Genomic DNA, 15901 nt, shown 5'->3' on the forward strand with positions numbered 1-15901 from the left:
GTTCAGAAGGTCATAAATTCTAGATAACTTTCCAAACCAACCCTTCTCAAACTGAAGTCGGTTCCTTTATGGGATGATCTCTAGTGTTCACCTCTCTTGTCCCTCTTACTAAAAGTACCTTTTCTCCCCCAATAATCTGCCAAATTACTGCATCCCCTCAGTTCTCTATCTCTTCCCCTGCTTATGTATATCCCACAGAGGTGCCCTTTCATATATGTAGACACAATGGGTGAATTGTACTTTAAATAGGAAAGAATCTTTATCATTCAGAGTAACAGGAAATCCCAGACCCAGGGCAATATGTATGTGATATCTGAATACACAATCAGACCCTTTGAATAGCGTTACATTGTAGGAGCAACAAACACAGCAGAGTCCACAAAAGCTGTCTTTTTCAGAGTATTCACAATGCAAATGAGCCATGATGAAGGAGAAAATCTGGTTGAAATCACTCACTAGCTGGATACGCATACCCCACTTTTTATATCTTCAATTTCAATTTTTCAATTTAATGGCTGGCATCTGTTAGAAAAGAAAAATGTAATGGTTAATGTTGTGGAATTAAATCCATAGCCTCCCATATTTATTAGAGGCTTCCCCCTTCACCTCCAAAAATCTGATACACTGGTTAAAATGCCTAGTTTTGCTTTTAAACAGAATCTGGTAGTACAACTTGGGAAAGATAATCTCTGAAGTCTCTACATTGCTCTAGGAATATCTGACGATCAGAAAAATGATCTCTATTTTGGGGGTTATTTACTAATAGCATTGTAGTCTTGTGGAAAATACTACCACCACCTACTGGCATATATTGCACATAAATTTGAAAAAGCTTCTAAATCATTTGAACAGTGCCAAATGAGGGCATGGAGTAAGATAATAATTATTGTCACTTTACTGAAACTTAAGTTTCAGATTTAGTCAATTTTATTTGCTTTTTGAAACTATGATAACATTTACTTCTATCACCTGAATATGTGAACTAGAAGGGAGAAAAGAGCAAAAGCCACATATAGGATGTTTAAATAGAAAGAAATAAGGTATTTATATTGTTGAAATGACACTTGCCTTTGTTTTTCACCTGTTGCTAAGTTCATTTTTGTTTTTACTGGAGATTTATTTTATCAAACCCAGAAAGAAAAGGGAGGTTTGTGTCAACGTAGCAATTCAAAAAGACATTCACACACATAGTTTGCAAAATTCTTTACAACCAACAAAAAATATTTGAAGCAGAATATAAAGATATATATAAATCCCCTTACAATTTCAGCAGCTATTTTGATAAAGGAAAACAGCCAAAAGATTACATGTATAATAAGCTTTTAGAATTTTTTATTCCACAGTTAACGCTCATTAGCTTTTAGGTTAGCATTAAATCATTTGCTCTTCTTTACAATTTCCCTTGGGAAAGAATTAAATCCTCATGTTATTTCTTCAGCGGTTATTTTGAATTTATCCTCAGACAATCTAGTCTTCAGTACTACAAATTTCCTACCTCCAAAGAAACTGCTTCTTGCATAGAATCTATTTTCTTGTTCAATGGTTTAATATTTTGCATCAATGAGCTAGATTCATGAAAAGGATATGGGATTAAAGACATGAGTTTTCTTCCCAAAATTTTACTGTGATACCCCTATTTGTTAGACTTATAGAATGGACAGTGTATTATTTTAATGATACTTATAATGACATCTGTATATACATATAGAGACAAGGATACACTTAGATAAGTACACCTAATGATAATATATTTATGTATTGTCATTATATTCAAGAAACTCTTTTGGAGGGTGAACATATACTTTAAATAAATAGAGAAAAAACTTTAATGTTTAATTACAGTTATATATGGAATGTAGACATTATTTTTGTTATTTTTTTCTCATGGATGTGCAAGTGTTTATAGACCATACGGTAGCTCATTCCTAATTATCCTATTTAAATTATAATCAGCTCCCTACCAGCTTAGTGATTGTTCAATGACCTTTTGAAAAAAAAAGTTATTGTTCCCCCAAATACTGTTTTATATTACATTGGTAATTAGAACTTATTATGAATTATTGAATTACCTGCACTGTTGAATTGTTCCTTTGATAGCCCAATTTTTGCTTATTTGACTACTGTCTCACTTTTTGATATCTGACGCTATTTCCCCTCCATTTACTCCCTCAAGAGAGAGTCATTAAATCCCTACAATGTGCCCCGCACTGGCTTGGAAGAGCTGACTCTATGATTGGTGTACGAGGCACACAAGCCCTTTGACTGGTTGATATTTAAAATAGAGTGATGAAGAAATACAGTAAACAAGTAAAGTAAGAAATAAAAGAAGAGGACACATTATTATAAGTGAAGTGAAATGTGAGGGAGCAATCAGGTAAGCATCTTAGCTGTGGCTAGGAAAGGCCTCTTCAGCAACATGGTCACTGAGCTAAAAGAGAGATAGCCCAATCACAGAGTGAAATCTTACATGATTGATGAAGGTTACCTGTTTGAGGTAATTAATTAGCTATCAAAAGGTATTAAAAATATTACCTATCTTTTTCCTATTTTATGCAATAGACTTAAGATGAATCTATTATATTTACAAAATTCAACAAGATTTGAATTAGTACTTTCTACAAGAGTTGAGCTGGTATTTTCATCAAAATGTGAAATATAGTGTTATGGCTGAATTGTGTCCTGCCCCACAATTCACATGCTGAAACCCTAACCCCCAGTGCCTCAGAATGTGACACTATTTGCAACAAGTAGATAAATAAATCCTGAAGATCTAATGCACAGTGTATTGATTATGGTCAACAACACTGAATTATAAACTTCAAAGTTGCTAAGAGACTAGATCTTAACTGTTCTCACCACAAAAATAGATATATAAAGTATGGGAAGTGATAGAGGTGTTAGCCATGCTATGATGGAATCATATTGCAATATATAAATGCACCAAATCAATACATTGTACACCTTCAGCTTATGCAATGCTACATGCCAATTATATCTCAATAATATTTTTTCTAAATTTTGAAAAGAAAAAGATAGCATTTGGAGATAGGGCCTTTAAAGAGATAACTAAAGATAACTAAACACACAGCGGGAAGACCATGTGAAGATACTGGAGAAAGACAAAGATGGCCATCCACAAGAAAAGGAGAGAGGCCTTAGAAGATATCAACTCTGCCGTCACCTTGATTTCAGACTTCTAACCTCCCAGACTGTGAGATAATACATTTCTGATGTTTAAGTCCTGTAGTCTGTGGTACTTTGTAATGGCAGCCTTAGCAAATTATAGATAGGATTGCAGAGCATTGATGGTGGAATGAAAGGGTTATGTTAAAACAGGGTATACTCTATGTGAAATAAAGTCAAGGAAGAATAAAAGGGTGCTATATAAAAAATATGAATAGTTAGGTTAGGTGGAAGTGTAAAGTGAATGGAAGGGGAAAGGGAAGACAAATTTTGAAAACCAGATTGGCATTTTATGAAAGAAAATCTTGATTGTCAAGCAAAGAAAATGTTTTTAAATATTTTTCCGAAAGTAAAAAAAAAAAAAATTCTAGTAATTTTCCCCCCAAATAAATCTTACACAAGTCTCTGATACATAGAACAGATAAAAGTAGAGCTACTATGGTGGAGGGAGAGAGTGGCATCCAGAACCTAGCCCCTCTCAATTTCTCTTGACATCACCACATGTCCAAGATTGACACCTCAGGTATTGATGCAATATTTCGAAAGCCACTGGAATAAAGAGTTGAATATTTTTAGCATACATCTTGAGTCACTATAGTATTTGTGGTAAGTTGTATTATTGTGCTCAATTTCTTGCTTCCACCTTATCCTGTAAAAGGATTATACAAATTTATCCACCACCAGGTGACATGCTATACCCTGTCAATGAGAGGGGTGCATATCCCTACCACAGCAATGCTGGGTTTGGCCATGTAATATGGTTTGGCCAATGTAATGTGAGCAGAAGTAACATGCACCACATCTAAGCAGAAGATTTAAGAGCCATCACACATTTGTGCCAGCTCCCTTGCCTTTTTTTCTCTGCCATAAGAATATTATACCACAAATGGCAGACACTCCCTCAGCATGTGTCTGATATAGGAAGACCCTTGGAGCACTAGACAACCATCATGTGTGAAGTGAGTAGGAAATACATACCTGTTATAAGCCACTGGAATTTGGGAGCAGTTTATAATTGCATAACACCTGACTGATAGAGTGTTTATAAGGGAAACCAAGTGAATCAAACGAATCAAAACAAGGGAGTATTTTTGCTCAAAACTGTGTGTTTAGCAGGTTCTATATTGGACTACAGTGAAGAATATGGAGTTGATAAACATTGTGCATATATACACTGATAAACATGGTAAATGGTATTAGAATTGTCTATAATTCCCTACTCTCTGTACCCCTTTTCATGTAACCTCATTTCCACCCACAAAATCTGCTGAGTGGGGTCTACTCAACCATGGTACCACTGCTTGGATAAAGATGGGTGGACTCTGTCTGAATCTGTCACTTTTAGTGGGTAACTATAGGCTGGACAGGAACTTGGGATGTTTGAGCTAGCTCAATTAAATTTCTTACCTTGGGAATTTTAACTAAAAGACTGAGAGAGAATTTTTATAATGATAAGCTAAAAAGTCACACAGACTCAAGGCTAGGGCCTTGAGCATAGTGAAATGAAAATAGAGAATTTGTGGACACCAATTAAGAGAAAGACGAGAAAGAGAAAACCTAAAGGAAGCAGTGAAAGAAGCAGTGGTGTTCCTCGTTACTGCCTCAGGTCCTGCCCATAGTGAGCCTGAGACAGACTGGGACCTGGAACCCTTTGCTGAAGTGCTTCACCTGGACACATGTCTCTCAAGCAACAAAATACTAAGAAACTATGAGGGACTAAAAATAACCACATGCATGCCCAACTGAGGCAAATCATGAACAATAAAATACAAAAAGGTCAAAACCCAACAGCCACTTCTGATTTGGCAGAAGGAAGAACAGGGCACTGCCCATGATCCCTGCACACAGCACCACCAAGGGCATGGGCAGACCACCTAAGCCACTCATCTGGCCCAACCCACGGATCTGCCTGTACCCTCACCCCATTTAAGGAACCAGGTCGCCCCCACTTGGCGAGCAAGCAAGTGCACTTGTTACTTGTTCTCACTCCCTCGTGCTGCATCACGAGTCCCAATAAAGTCTTTCCTGAATTTCTAGTCTGGCCTCTTATCAATGTCTATGGATTAAAGAGTCCAAGAACCCAGTGCTGTAACAAGCTCTGAGTTCCCTTTTGCTCAGTGACCAGAATACCTCTCTGTAGCTTTAAATGGCTGCCCACTCCTTTTGGTTTGAGCTCATTTGAGAGGGATTCCTTTCCTTGATACAAAACAAAAAAATATAAATTTGTTAAAACACCAAGCAAATGTAGGGATGGCCCAGAGTAGAGTGCTGATATTAAAAATAAAAAAGAGAAGAGTGGTGGCTTTGGAGACTCAGAATCAGTGTGTAGAGCTGGTTGGCTAAATGGGTAATGAAAGGCAAAAGTTAAATGTTTCTTTGTTGTTCCATATTTAGGTGGTAACAATATAGGAGAGCAGCTGGAAAAGAGATGCCAAAGACAATAAGGTTAGTTTGGGGCATCCTGAATGTGATGTGAGAGACTGGAATATTTCATTGGAGATGTCTCCTAACCAGTTGCAAAGGAAGAGCATCTATGCCAAAAAACACAATAACCTGTTAAGCGATTATTTGCCCCAGTATGTTTGGGACTACATGAAATATAAAAATAGGACCCTAAAACTTAGTTATTTTAATGTCTCACTTTTTATAGGTTTGTGCAAAAACTGTCTTATTCCTTTGCTTCAATTAAGGGGCTATCTTTGTGTTCTTATGAATTTTTGAGCAGGTCTAACTAATGATTGAAAAACATATTGAACTATTTTAGAAAAAAAACCCTGGACTTTATAAAGGTGTGTGGTGATTCCTTGTTTAATCCATAGTCTCCAAAAACAGGTATGGCAGAGGGAAAATTTTATGAACTAATTTTCATAACTTCAGTGTTCAAAATTGCAATCATGGCAGCCTCCCAAGATTCAAAACAACCAGATGAATACCCTAAGACTAGGTGAAGGAATTAAGGCAAAGTTTAAGAGAGGGAGTTGACACCTGAAATAAGGTTAAAGTAGAGAAGAATTCTGAAGCCTATACATTTCCTAGAAGTGGACCATAAATATGGCTCTGAGCATTTTTGTGGCAAATGCAAAAAGGGAAATGCAATTAGTGTTGGTTAGGTAAAAAATAACGTATCCTCCAGGCAAAGAGAAATTTCCCCCATGGCTGTTAAATAGAGATGATTGTATGATATACAGTAGATAGCAAATGCCGCTCCACATTTTACAATAACCTTTAAAATATTCCTTCAAAATAAGTGGACAGAATATCAACAAATGCAAGTCTACCAGGAAACTGATTTAAAGTTGCCAGGTTTACAACTTTACAAAGGACAAGTTTAATAGCTAAATAAATAGAACCTTGAAATTTTATTTCTATCTATTCCGTAAATACTTCTACATACTGTTTCTCTAAAATTCTTTTTGATAATTGTTGAATTCCAGATTGTTTTCCCTGACAAGTTCAAGGGTGCTGCCCTGCTACATGTTGATCAGTACAGAGGCATAAGCTTTCAAAACAAGCCAGGTGGGGCTAGAGAACACATGCTCTGAGGCCATTGTACCCTTCTGAATATAAAATGGACTTTTACTGATGTTTTATCTTACTAAATAATTTTGAAATGATATGTCATAGGTGTCTTAAATTTCTATTCTAAGAAGCAACTATGATCATTTTATCCTGGAAAATGGTGGAAGCATTGATGGCCAGCAAGACCACAGAGTCTGAGAAAAGTCCTTACAGAATGTCTGACTTGGAACAGTACAACTTCCTGTTATATTACCCATCAGTTATAAAGCAGAAACCTTGACTATTCAATAAGCAAAATGCTTTTCAGGTTTGTTAACTGAACGTTGAAGAATGTCAACCAAAAATAATGGCTTACGCTTTGGAATAGTTAATACGTAGCCCTTTTTGCTGGCCATAATTAGATAGCAGGGTTGGTTGATGTGGCAATTTAGGAAAGATATTCATTTGTTAAAATGGTTGCGAGTTAAAATCGTTTCAGATTGTCCCCTTTAAGCATTCTACACAGAGGCCTATCACAGCTTTGTCTTCATAATCATCATTAAATTCAGTTCAAATACTAGTCATGGGAATTGTTATTTGACATTTATTTATTTTGCAATTTATCTCAAACTGATTTTACTAGGGGAAAAATGCACTAAGGAAGTTGATCTGCTATCTCAGCACTTATTTGTTTACAGAAAATTTGAGTGTAGGTGACCCTGTTCTGGTCGGAAACTTTACGATTAGAGCTCTTTCTGCCTCAGTGAAGAGTACATGTACTTTTTGTTTTCTTTTCAGCCTTCACCAGATTTTTAAGGGAAACAAATTAAGGCAACAAGCATTTATTAAAAGGCCAGATAGGGGACATACTTGGATCTTTAAAATATCCAATAATTTTAAGTTAGGAACTGATTCCTATGAGATAGCTTATCATTTGATATGCTAGCATGGCACATTTGTTCCAAATAGAATGAGCACATTTAGGAAAATTGTAGGTAGAGCTTAAATACATATAGGTTAATAGCAATCCTTATATTAACTGTAAATACTAAATGCATTGATTTGGATGTATATATTCAAAGTAATACGAATGCTCTTGGATATACTTTTATCTTTCTTTTTAACATATATAAAATGAGATCCTACACATCTGTATACATGCATATTAATTCTCTTAGGAAAAAACCAAGATTTTCTCATCATTTTGATTCTTCTCCAAAATTTTGTTTTTCTTCTTTGTGACTGTTTTCCACACAATCCCATTTTATTGTATTTGCCTTACGCAACCAAAGTTAGGGTATTGGTATGTACTTAAAAAAGACAGATTACCTTACTTTTGAGACAAAAATCTACCAATAACTATCACTTTCTCTTGTTCAATTTCCAAAGCTTTCTCTATAAAATAACCTTCTCACAAATAAATATACATTCATTTATTATTTTGTTACTTAGCTTTATTTAGGTTTAATGATATTAATTCTTCCCTAATCATGTCTTTTTAATGAAAAAATATAACAAGGCCTTTACTTTATTTACCTTTGGCTATTTCATAAATACCAGAAGAGAAACTGGATGGTTTGTGAGGAAACTTAGAAAAATTTTTCCATAAAGCAAACTTAAGAAATCCTTCCCTTTGACTCCGTCTTCTAATCCTCCTTCACTGTGTTGAAGAGAGATGGAGTTTTTCCAGGTTTTTGGTTAAATGGGTGGTTTCCAGACCGACTGGACTCTCCAGGTAGGCAATTCCAGCACAGCCCTTTCCGGTCACTGGATTTATGACTTACCCAACTTTGAAAATGATCTCAGCCAGTTCATGCTTCACATGCTTTGTTCGCGGGACAGGTAAAGCTTTGAGAAGCACAGTATCCCCAATGGTGCACTGCTGGAGAGCTTCGTGGGCAAAGTAGGTTTTTCGCTTATTAAAATACTTTAATAAATAGGGATCCAGAACAAGTCTGGTCACTCTCACTTTAGCAGTTTTTTGCATTGCTGTCCCAATTGCCTCCCCCATGACCCCCATTTGGCATGGACAGAGCTATTGACATTATTTGGCTTTGCTCACCTGGAGGGCTCCCTACGCTGTGGCGCTTCCGGCCCCAGAATCTACTTCCATCTGCAGCGGTGGCACGCGGCCGACAGTCACCTCCCAGCTCCTTCCATAATCATTGCTGATGCATGAATTTTGGTCTACCTCAAAAAGACAATACAAAACAAAACAAAATCGTAAAATAAATAGAAAAGTACTGATGACCTATGAAGTCAGAGTGTCAGCACACAAGTTACAGAAATATGTTTTGAAAAGGAATTAAAAAGTTTAGAGAAAGTTATTAAAATAATTTCAATATAATCAGTCCATTTGAAACACAGAAACAGATGAACCAAAAAATATCAAGTTTTAGTTTTTCTAACGTTTTACCTTTTCTGCATTTATTGCTCATTTTTAAGAAGGCATTGGCGCTTTACTGGTGTGAAGATGCAAGATTAGAACATAGGTCTCAAACTGAGGTGGCTTGGCCAAATCCGGTTGAGAAAAGTGTTTTGTTTGACTTGCACAAAATAAATTACAAATTTATTTTAAAATTGAACATGATGCCAACGTTTAAAAATTAAGGCACTTGATACATTGAATATTGTAAGAAAAATCCATGATTCTGACTTTTTTTGAAAAAATATAGGCCAGCTTGCAACAAGGGGCATGGCAGCCATCTGCTAGAGCTGTATACAGGCTGCTCATTTTAGCTACCTTAGCTCCCCGGGTAGCCAGAGTCCCATTTACCATAAACACCTGTCTCCTGCAAGATTTTAGTTTCTGCCTCCTGGTATAGTCTATGATCCAAAGAATACTTATTTCTTCTAGCAAAAGATAGAATCATAGTATTTTCTTATTTCCTTCCTGGCAACCTTCCCACCCATTCCCAAATGATAATAATATAACGTGGAAGTAAAACAAGGAGAAGTGTAAAATAACCCATTGTGAGATAAACAATCACTCCCATGCACTCCAAGCACATCGTCTTTTTGCTTGATAATTCAGCTTGAAATGAAATCAGTGAAAAGACCAACTATCTTCATGTCTTTCTTAACCTAGGCTTACACGAGTTCTTTGAAAGACAGACTTTCCAAAAGGGTGACAGCATCTCGGGTTGTGCAAACCTGCAGGCTAAACTACAGATGGTGCCATTTAGCAATGGCCAAATTGCTAGTTACGACCTTTTGAAAAATGCAGGGTTTATCATAGAAACACTGACAGTCGCCGGAATACCATGTCTCTTTTGGGCATTGTTTTAACAAATGCACTTGAAAGAAAAATGTTCTCTGTTAACTACAGTTCCCAGAATACCCTGTAGAACATTCGGTCTCTAGTGATCATACAATGGCACAGCCCTCTGCCTCCTCTGACAGAACTCAGGGGAAAGTGAGCAAGTGCATTATACCATGTGACGAACTTTAAATTATGAAAAATACTAGTGTGTCGTTTCATCGGAATTTGCATTCCGATGGCAGGAGGTAGATCTAAAATCTATTTTTATCCAAAGGATCTTGTTAAACTAAGATTGCCTGTTACTATATGTAGTTCTTTCATGCAGTAGTGCCTGATGGTACTTCTTATAAACAATAGAGAATAAATCCAAACAAGCTGAAAGATGTTTATTGCAAAATACTGTAGTTCAAGAAAAATTACATCTGCATGGACTGCATATTTTGGATGCAATTTATGGTGCAGTTTCTCTTCATTAACCACATCTCAGAGAATTTTCAAAGCCTCAGTTTGCATATTATTAACATGTACTTAAAATAACAATATTGAAAGCGTCAAGATTAAAATAAAAGGTTAAGCGTAAAACGTAAGGTGCTCTCAGTGTGTGTATATACATGCAATTCCTTAGAAATTCAGCTTTTTAATTAAAGTGAACTAGACCTTACCTAGACCAGCTAGATTAATAAGTATCCCATTCTACTCTAACTATTTTCCTTAATAAAAGCAGATGGAATCCATTTTGTAAGAAAAAGTATAGTATTAACCATCTTTGCTTCTTTTATGTAGCTAAACACATAAAATTATTCTACAGCATTTTCCATTGGAAAGAAACAGTGACAAAAAGGAAGCTATAGCATTTGAACACGATGGGAATTTTTCTTCAGTTACTCTACATTGCAGATATGTATTTGGTTGGATGCTTGATTGTTTTTGTTTTTTTTTTGCCATTTATATATATATTGTCTATTATTTTACAGCTAGAGATTCTTAAAGGAAAATCTATATCAATTTTATTTACAAATGCATATAGCATTTTAAACCATTAAAAAGCTAAATGTGAACACTAGTAATAAGTAAGTCTCTGAAAATTTCAATATTATACTCTCCATGTGTCCTCTCTAATCATTCATACTCAGATCCTTGAGGGCATTCCTTGCGAGTTAGTGGAAGAAGATGGATTCTAATCTATTACTTATATGTACAGTTTCTATGTATAGTATAATGAAAAGTTCATTTTTATTCAGAATTGAGTTAGAGGGAATTCCCTGGCGGTCCAGTGGTTAAAACTGGCACTTTCCCTGGTCGAGGAACTAAGATTCCACAAGAAGCCACGCAGAGCAGCCAAAAAAAAAAAAAAAAAAAAAAAAAAAAAAAGAGTTTGAATCCAGCTGGTATTTCCTAAACTCTGTGATGTTGGGCAAGTCAGTTAATCTGTCTGAGCTTCAGTTTTCTCATCTGAAAAACAGGGATAAAAATATTTACTTCATAGAATTGTTGAGAGGGTTAAAGGTCAAATCTATGCAAAGCACACATTACAGAGTCCAACACACAGGAAGTACTTGAGTCCAACACACAGGAAGTACTTTAAAAAAGGTAGAGGTGGTTATCGTTATCTCTGAATCTAAAGTACTAACAAAAGGCAGTCCAAGTCAGCCTGAATTTGTATTAGATGCTGTTTTAAAATAAGAATTAAATTTGAAATGTTTCACTTTTTCAGCTGCTAACACTGTATTTTCAAACTTCCTAGGTAGGCATATCTTACATGTCTCATTGATTAAGCCTCCAAGTCAATCAGTGGAGAACTAGCCCTGCCCTGCATGGCCCTTGCCCTTTCAGGCTCCCTTGTTTGAGCTTCTCAGTTTTGTCACTCTAAGTGAATTTCTAGTTACACTTCAATGATACTTTCTTTGATGCACAAAGACAGAAATACTCACAGCTTCTCTATTTTTGCAGCGTTAAACTCTTCTCAGTGTGTCTGTTGATACTGCATCCTTCACTATAAGTTACTTGAGGGGTACCTCAGGGTGTTTCCCTAGCATTACTACGTTACCTACAAGTTGCTAGAAGAGAAGCAGCTAAATTATTTGAAAACTATGCTATGAAAAAGAAAGTTTAACTAAATGGAAGTTAAACAATGTTAAAAGCAAGTTTTGCAGTGTAAAACCACATTTGTTTTATGGAAGGAAGAGGTGCAGTTTGTTTTACTCTTCCTTAATCCCTGATTTTCATATCAGAACTCCTCCGGAAGTGTTGCTGGTTCAGCCTGCCATGGCCCTCGTCGTGTAAGGCCACCGTAGCTCCAGCATCAGCCTGGGTCTCGGCCTCTGCTTCCTCTCCTCAGCAGCGTGGAACAATGCCCCAGGCCATCTTCCCCAGCCCTGCCCAGCACCAGGTAATTCAAGCACTGAAAAGATGCAACTCCACCAATCTAGACAATGTTTAAAAATAACACTCCTAATAGAAAAATGTCACTGCAAATGTGACATTTGATAGCCACCATTTTTTCCTTATTTATTGATGACCTAAAAATAAGCATTTTGTTTCAATAGTTCCAAAATGTTCACCAATGTTGTTTGCTATTTTCTTGCTAATACCTATTCATGTGATGCTTTTCGGCCTTGCCACTCACTGACACACAAGCTAAAAGTCAGTCACCACGTGCACACTGGAGATTTTGGTGACTGAACTTTACTTTGGGTGGGGGGATTGAAGTTATAAATCAGAATGTTTTTAAAGCAGCTAAATCCTATGAAATACTTCTAGAAATTCCATGCCAAAAATAGACTCCAAGGGAATGTAAAGTGTGAGAGTCTGTAAGTCTTTGTGAATATTATTAATGTTGTACCATATTGATGTATTCTGATGCAAAAAAGGAATTATTTAAAAGTAAAAGTCTTGTCATAACAGATTTGAACTTAGATGAATTCAAAGTCTCAATACTTTAGTTTTCTGTGTTCTCTTCTGTGATTTTTTTCACAAACCAAACCAGAGAAATCTTACTGATCTTCACTTTAAAATAAGATAATCTGATCTATTTCTCAATGCACTTTTATTTGATCAGTACCCATGTAAGACGAACCCACATGCTCTTAACCTTTATCATGCTCCTAGGGCTCGTGGAGCCCTTTTCAGCCTTGTAATATGTGCCATAATAAGGACCCAGAAAACAAAAATCCCCACTTGTTCCATTTGCTAGCTAGCGCTCCAATCTTCAAGGCCCATCACTAACCCCGAAATTCTAGCACTGAAGTTAAAGCGGGTCACCTCCAGGGAAAACCACCAGCAATTTCATTTTTAAAATATATTTGATTTTCTTTTCCTAATCTTCTTCCAGCCTTTCTTTCTTTTCCTTTTTTTTCCCTCTTACACTGCTGCGTGCTTTAATTTTGCTTTCAGTCGGTAGTTTAAAAACTTTAGCTTCTAATAACTGGAAAAAATGGTTATTTAAAGATAACTGCAACTTGCTTAACATGCCAGGCTATCATATGCTCAGTGCTTTGAAGCTGCAAATTAATGACGAGCAGGAACAGTGACTATCTTTCAGAGGAAACTGACCTCTTTCTAATGGCACATCGCTAATGTCATCTGTCTACTGCATCTCATTATGTGAATTTCACGGAGTTAAAAAAAAAAAGTATCTTAAGGCTGTGCACAAATAAAAAGGACCTTCTAGTATTAAGCACTTTGAAAATTTTTGATCTCTCAAAATACCTTCCTTAGATACTGCTTCCCCCTTTTGTGCATGGCACGCTGCTTATGTCATCTATTCTCTGTGACTAATTATGTTAATTTTGTGCCATAAAAGTAACTGAAGGCTGTTAAGAAATAAAAGCTTTTGAGTGGCCTTATTTCATAAACACCCCTTTTGAGCAAGGCGCATTTAGTCATATTTGCAGTAACAGAAAGAGTCTTGTGCTAAAAATACAACAAAGGCTCTTGAATATGGCCATTTATTCCCACTTTATTAGGTAATTTATGAAAAAGTATGAAGGGAAGCCTTTTTGTTACCATAATTTGCATAAAGCTGGTGCCCCATTAATGAGATAACTTCCTGCCTTTTGTGTATCACCAGCTGGAAATAGAAATGGAGGAACTTTTCTGTAGCCCAATTACTTAACCTGCTGAGTTCAGAGTTGGAAAGTAAACAGGATTCCTATCTGCCAAAGAACTTTATTTTGGTTCCTCTAACCTGATTTTTTAGAATAAAAATAATTAAAAGAAGGATGAACACCAAAGGCTAAAGCTAACTAAATGTCAGCAAGGCCATATGTTAGAATGTATATTTACCTCTGGAGAAAATTACTTAATAATCATATTTCCCCTTTGGAGCACAGTTGTGGGTTTACCTTTGCTGTCATTGGATCAAATGAGTAACTTTTGATCGTCTATATGAACATTGGGACTATACATATGACAAAAAAAAAACCTGTGAACTAATTTTAGATTTTTTTGAGGGGCATTGAAGGGGGCGATGAATTGCATTGCAATTTATTACAGTTATGAATTGCAGTCTTTCAGCAAAAGATATTAACAATATTTTAAAATAATAATCATTCTATGCTACTGAAAAATACCTTGGAGATACAATAAATATTTATCAAGGTCCAAAACATGCTAAGAAGAGTACATAATTTTGCCATGAGGGGTAGAAATTCTACACATAACATAAAAGCATAGAAGAATAAAATGGGACAAAAAAAGAAGGGTCATTCTGAAGTCACAGCTTGTATGTACATATGTGCACATACACCCATACCCACATGTACACACCCACATGCACATACGATATTAGAAAAAACCTTGTTAACTCCCCACAAACATGAGTCAATGCAAAGAAAAATTCTGCTTATCAATAAGTGCCTAAATGATTTAATAGAACCTTTGAAAGTGATAGTCAAATTAAGCTATTACTCTTTTTTCTTTCCAGTTCCTAATGCCAGCTGTATAAATGTAGCTCCAGATGACACAACGTAAAGGTTGTTCAGTGGTATGTCAACACAGAAAATAAAACAAGAATAAGACCAGAGGGGCAAAACCACTTTCTTTGCTTAGATTTAACAATAAACTAGAGAAGTGGATGGTTAGCCCTATGATCTCATCTTCTTTTAAAATAAGGTCTTGAACACTAAAATTATAATAAGAAGTCATCTTATAATGAGGTCAGAATTTCTGTTTTTCTGTATACCTCATAACATCTTTGGTAAATTGCATTTACTGAAATAGTGGAAGCAGTTGCAAAAACCTTGACACCTATCACCATTCAAATGTGTTGTGTTTTAACTTGTAAGGTTAAGCACGATCATGAATCATTCTACTTATATCCTTATTCTCTGGACAATCTTCTCTGCAGTTAAATGCAAAACCTAGATTCCAGTGTGTGAGACAATTCCTTCTCCTTAGGAGACTCTTTACACCTACACCTTGAATAAGAATTTATTAAGCATATTTTGTTTAACCCATCAATTATACCAGGGCATCATTTCCCAAACATAATAACCTACAAGATAGTTTTTGCATGATACGTTTACCTTCTATGCCTTCTTAGATACCAGTGAATCCAATGTGAGAAATGCTATTCTAGGAGAGTAACTTTCTTGTTTGAAGTCCACTGCTGGGGAATTATTTCTTTTCAATTGCTTTTATAGTCTAAAGTTTGTTTTAAGAGAATTATAAGTAGACAAGTATTATCCAATCAACGCAAGTTGTCTTTGTTTTTAAACATAGACTTATGGAAAAAAGCATAGATAAAAGGCTATCAAGAATATCCTGAGGGCTTCCCTGGTGGTGCAGTGGTTGAGAGTCCGCCTGCCGATGCTGGGGACACGGTGTTCGTGCCCCGGTCCGGGAGGATCCCACATGCCACGGAGCGGCTGGGCCCGTGAGCCATGGCCGCTGAGCCTGCGCGTCCGGAGCCTGTGCTCCTCAACGGGAGAGGTCACAACAGTGAGAGGCCCGCGTAGC

At 36.2% G+C, this 15901-nt stretch overlaps 1 pseudogene; it reads right to left on the reverse strand.

The window, feature by feature from the left end:
• Nucleotides 1-8338: 8338 nt before the first annotated feature.
• The window catches only part of LOC103085753 (28S ribosomal protein S17, mitochondrial pseudogene), a 173263-nt pseudogene continuing 165700 nt past the window's right edge, over nucleotides 8339-15901 (reverse strand).

This window comes from Lipotes vexillifer, unplaced genomic scaffold (assembly GCF_000442215.2).
Source record: "Lipotes vexillifer unplaced genomic scaffold, Lipotes_vexillifer_v1.1 scaffold265, whole genome shotgun sequence".
Classification (NCBI taxonomy): domain Eukaryota; kingdom Metazoa; phylum Chordata; class Mammalia; order Artiodactyla; family Lipotidae; genus Lipotes; species Lipotes vexillifer.